Source organism: Schistocerca nitens, chromosome 7 (genome assembly GCF_023898315.1).
Source record: "Schistocerca nitens isolate TAMUIC-IGC-003100 chromosome 7, iqSchNite1.1, whole genome shotgun sequence".
Classification (NCBI taxonomy): domain Eukaryota; kingdom Metazoa; phylum Arthropoda; class Insecta; order Orthoptera; family Acrididae; genus Schistocerca; species Schistocerca nitens.
In genome coordinates, this window is record NC_064620.1 from 306,029,046 (window position 1) to 306,034,045 (window position 5,000).

General features: G+C 56.3%; 3 non-coding genes across 3 annotated transcripts in view; all 3 read right to left on the reverse strand.

The window, feature by feature from the left end:
* LOC126197727 (large subunit ribosomal RNA) overlaps positions 1 to 232 on the reverse strand; it is a 4,225-nt gene extending 3,993 nt beyond the window's left edge. Inside the window, exon 1 of the ribosomal RNA XR_007540062.1 lies at positions 1 to 232. This exon is cut by the window's left edge and continues 3,993 nt beyond it. This is a non-coding gene — a ribosomal RNA (large subunit ribosomal RNA).
* Positions 233 to 420: 188 nt separating this feature from the next.
* LOC126196117 (5.8S ribosomal RNA) lies at positions 421 to 575 on the reverse strand. The gene has a single exon (XR_007538660.1). It is a non-coding gene; the product is annotated as a 5.8S ribosomal RNA (ribosomal RNA).
* Positions 576 to 927: 352 nt separating this feature from the next.
* LOC126197354 (small subunit ribosomal RNA) lies at positions 928 to 2,836 on the reverse strand. Its single transcript, XR_007539721.1, has one exon. It is a non-coding gene; the product is annotated as a small subunit ribosomal RNA (ribosomal RNA).
* Between the last annotated feature and the right edge of the window lie 2,164 nt (positions 2,837 to 5,000).

Here is a 5,000-nt window from a genome sequence, read left to right on the forward strand (position 1 = left end):
GCACCCTCTACGGGCCGTGGCCTCATTCAAGTTGGACTTGGGCTCGGCGCGAGGCGTCGGGGTAGTGGACCCTCCCAAACACCACATGCCACGACAGGCGGCAGCCTGCGGGGTTCGGTGCTGGACTCTTCCCTGTTCGCTCGCCGCTACTGGGGGAATCCTTGTTAGTTTCTTTTCCTCCGCTTAGTAATATGCTTAAATTCAGCGGGTAGTCTCGCCTGCTCTGAGGTCGTTGTACGAGGTGTCGCACGCCACACCGCCAGCCGGCTGTGCACGCTACCGAGACAGTACCGGTATGCGAACCGCCAGGCGACGGGCGCGCATCGCTCGTTTCAGGGGACGTGGCCGGCCCCACAGGCCGGCACGACACACCCACGTCTCCGAAGCGGGACAAGAGCCGCGCGCTTCAGTTTACGTAGCCGACCCTCAGCCAGACGTGGCCCGGGAACGGAATCCATGGACCGCAATGTGCGTTCGAAACGTCGATGTTCATGTGTCCTGCAGTTCACATGTCGACGCGCAATTTGCTGCGTTCTTCATCGACCCACGAGCCGAGTGATCCACCGTCCTGGGTGATCTTTTTACAGTTTCCACTGTCTCTTTCAAAACAGTTGCATAGGCGGGACTGAGGCGTTCGACGGCCCCTGTTCCAGTGTTTCGTGTCCAACGGCCTCACGGCCGATGGGCGTCGTACGGCTCCACTCCGGAGCGGACAGGCACTCGGGCGAACGTCATTCAAAACCGGCGCGAGGCGCCAGGTGCCGCAGGCCAGCCGCTCCAGAGCTTCAGCGCTCGTACCACACAACATCTTCCGTTAGTTTTGAGAAGCACGCGTGGTCCCGCACGCGGCGCACGGCTACTGCGAGCCGTACAGGTAGCGTGTTGCACGACACGACACGCACATCGAAAGACATGCAGTCTAGTCGGTAATGATCCTTCCGCAGGTTCACCTACGGAAACCTTGTTACGACTTTTACTTCCTCTAAATGATCAAGTTTGGTCATCTTTCCGGTAGCATCGGCAACGACAGAGTCGATGCCGCGTACCAGTCCGAAGACCTCACTAAATCATTCAATCGGTAGTAGCGACGGGCGGTGTGTACAAAGGGCAGGGACGTAATCAACGCGAGCTTATGTCTCGCGCTTACTGGGAATTCCTCGTTCATGGGGAACAATTGCAAGCCCCAATCCCTAGCACGAAGGAGGTTCAGCGGGTTACCCCGACCTTTCGGCCTAGGAAGACACGCTGATTCCTTCAGTGTAGCGCGCGTGCGGCCCAGAACATCTAAGGGCATCACAGACCTGTTATTGCTCAATCACGTGCGGCTAGAAGCCGCCTGTCCCTCTAAGAAGAAAAGTAATCGCTGACAGCACGAAGGATGTCACGCGACTAGTTAGCAGGCTAGAGTCTCGTTCGTTATCGGAATTAACCAGACAAATCGCTCCACCAACTAAGAACGGCCATGCACCACCACCCACCGAATCAAGAAAGAGCTATCAATCTGTCAATCCTTCCGGTGTCCGGGCCTGGTGAGGTTTCCCGTGTTGAGTCAAATTAAGCCGCAGGCTCCACTCCTGGTGGTGCCCTTCCGTCAATTCCTTTAAGTTTCAGCTTTGCAACCATACTTCCCCCGGAACCCAAAAGCTTTGGTTTCCCGGAGGCTGCCCGCCGAGTCATCGGAGGAACTGCGGCGGATCGCTGGCTGGCATCGTTTATGGTTAGAACTAGGGCGGTATCTGATCGCCTTCGAACCTCTAACTTTCGTTCTTGATTAATGAAAACATACTTGGCAAAGGCTTTCGCTTCTGTTCGTCTTGCGACGATCCAAGAATTTCACCTCTAACGTCGCAATACGAATGCCCCCGCCTGTCCCTATTAATCATTACCTCGGGTTCCGAAAACCAACAAAATAGAACCGAGGTCCTATTCCATTATTCCATGCACACAGTATTCAGGCGGGCTTGCCTGCTTTAAGCACTCTAATTTGTTCAAAGTAAACGTGCCGGCCCACCGAGACACTCAATAAAGAGCACCCTGGTAGGATTTCAACGGGGTCCGCCTCGGGACACACGAGCACGCACGAGGCGGTCGCACGCCTTCGGCTCGCCCCACCGGCAGGACGTCCCACGATACATGCCAGTTAAACACCGACGGGCGGTGAACCAACAGCGTGGGACACAAATCCAACTACGAGCTTTTTAACCGCAACAACTTTAATATACGCTATTGGAGCTGGAATTACCGCGGCTGCTGGCACCAGACTTGCCCTCCAATAGATACTCGTTAAAGGATTTAAAGTGTACTCATTCCGATTACGGGGCCTCGGATGAGTCCCGTATCGTTATTTTTCGTCACTACCTCCCCGTGCCGGGAGTGGGTAATTTGCGCGCCTGCTGCCTTCCTTGGATGTGGTAGCCGTTTCTCAGGCTCCCTCTCCGGAATCGAACCCTGATTCCCCGTTACCCGTTACAACCATGGTAGGCGCAGAACCTACCATCGACAGTTGATAAGGCAGACATTTGAAAGATGCGTCGCTGGTACGAAGACCGTGCGATCAGCCCAAAGTTATTCAGAGTCACCAAGGCAAACGGACCGGACGAGCCGACCGATTGGTTTTGATCTAATAAAAGCGTCCCTTCCATCTCTGGTCGGGACTCTGTTTGCATGTATTAGCTCTAGAATTACCACAGTTATCCAAGTAACGTGGGTACGATCTAAGGAACCATAACTGATTTAATGAGCCATTCGCGGTTTCACCTTAATGCGGCTTGTACTGAGACATGCATCGCTTAATCTTTGAGACAAGCATATGACTACTGGCAGGATCAACCAGAGAGCTGCGTCAACTAGAGCTGAGCAGCCGGCCGCCCGGGAGTGTGTCCCGGAGGCCCGCGCGAACACGCAAGCGTCCGCTCAATTATTCTGCAAACAGGAGGAGGCTGGGCTCCCCTGCACGATACACCTCGAAACCCTCTCAGGTCCCGGCGGCGCGCAGCGCCGTCCTAAGTACTTGGTCGGGTTCGAGAGAGGCGCAATCGCCCGGAGATAGGTGAGTAGACGCTTTCAGTGCGACCACCCGTGCTCCCAACTGAGCTTGCCGCTGCCGACAGAGGCCCGGGAGCGTGCTGTCGTGGTGTTGCCGGCGGGAGACAACACGCGGCCACAAACAGTGACCGGGCAGCTCCAACGCCAGCGCCACAGAGGGGCAGAGCCCCACTTGGGTGCCAAAGCGAACTCTCCCAGCACAGCACACGCGCCAACACATCCGCACAGCTGCGATACAAACCACCTGCGAGAACCGCGGGGGCGACCGAGCAGCAGACGGCGTCGCGGCGCCGAGTGCCGGGCGGCGGCGCATCCTCAACGCACACAGTCCTCAATCGGACCAGCACACTGCAGATGTCCACCGCGCTTCGCACCGGGCCCGGGAGGACCCACTTTGGCCGCACGGCGCCGCGCGCTGGGTGCGCCGGCACGCAGATGCGCCGCCTGCCGCGTCCGTCAGCCGGCGCGCCTGCCACTGGGCGCCCCCACCAGCCGGCTGCCGCGCGTGCGCCCACGCAGCGCGCGGCCAGCACGCCGGGCGCCCCCCCCTCACCGGCCGGGGACGGTCCCACCCAGCCACCGCCGCGTATCGCTTCATACCCACATGCCCACTCACGTTCGTGGGTATGACGGGTGTCGCTGAAGCAACCGGTTAATACCTGTACCGATCGTCGATATCAACGATTCACCTCCAGCGCGAACAACCGCGCAACAACGGATTTCCAGTTCATTTGCGTAACTTGGGCAGCAAACGTAGACGTCCATCTACATTTGCGAATTCAATGGGTCTTGCATGCCTGGATGTTATGAGTCACGACACGCCACATCAATCCACATACATGCTGCGACGTATGCACGAGAGAACACGTGGAAGGTGGCCCGCGTACGTATGCGGATGCCATTGCACAGCTGCGAAGCTCATTGAACACGCAAACTCCTGACTGACGAACTAGAGGCGACAGGGGAGGGGGGGGGGGCGATATACGTCTTATAGCAGTACACATTACAGTGGATAGCGGGACCATGTGGAACGTACGCAACACTCGCTAGATGTTGTGAGGGTACGCACCGTAACATGAGTCAATACGCAGGACACCAGAGTGTGTGCGCAGTGAACTATGTTGAGAGGGTTGCGATTAGGCAACGCTACACGAATTTCTAGATTCATATAACAAACAATTACAGGGCACGTTAAGGCGCAACGTGGGTTAGGTTAGGGCCCAACGTAGGTTAGGTTAGGGCCCAACGTAGGTTAGGTTAGGGCCCAACGTAGGTTAGGTTAGGGCCCAACGTAGGTTAGGTTAGGGCCCAACGTAGGTTAGGTTAGGGCCCAACTTAGGTTAGGTTAGGGCCCATCTTAGGTTAGGTTAGGGCCCAACTTAGGTGAGGTTAGGGCCCAACTTAGGTGAGGTTAGGGCCCAACTTAGGTGAGGTTAGGGCCCAACTTAGGTGAGGTTAGGGCCCAACTTAGGTGAGGTTAGGGCCCAACTTAGGTGAGGTTAGGGCCCAACTTAGGTGAGGTTAGGGCCCAACTTAGGTGAGGTTAGGGCCCAACTTAGGTTAGGTTAGGGCCCAACTTAGGTTAGGTTAGGGCCCAACTTAGGTTAGGTTAGGGCCCAACTTAGGTTAGGTTAGGGCCCAACTTAGGTTAGGTTAGGGCCCAACTTAGGTTAGGTTAGGGTCCAACTTAGGTTAGGTTAGGGCCCAACTTAGGTTAGGTTAGGGCCCAACTTAGGTTAGGTTAGGGCCCAACTTAGGTTAGGTTAGGGCCCAACTTAGGTTAGGTTAGGGCCCAACTTAGGTTAGGTTAGGGCCCAACTTAGGTTAGGTTAGGGCCCAACTTAGGTTAGGTTAGGGCCCAACTTAGGTTAGGTTAGGGCCCAACTTAGGTTAGGTTAGGGCCCAACTTAGGTTAGGTTAGGGCCCAACTTAGGTTAGGTTAAGGCGCAACATAG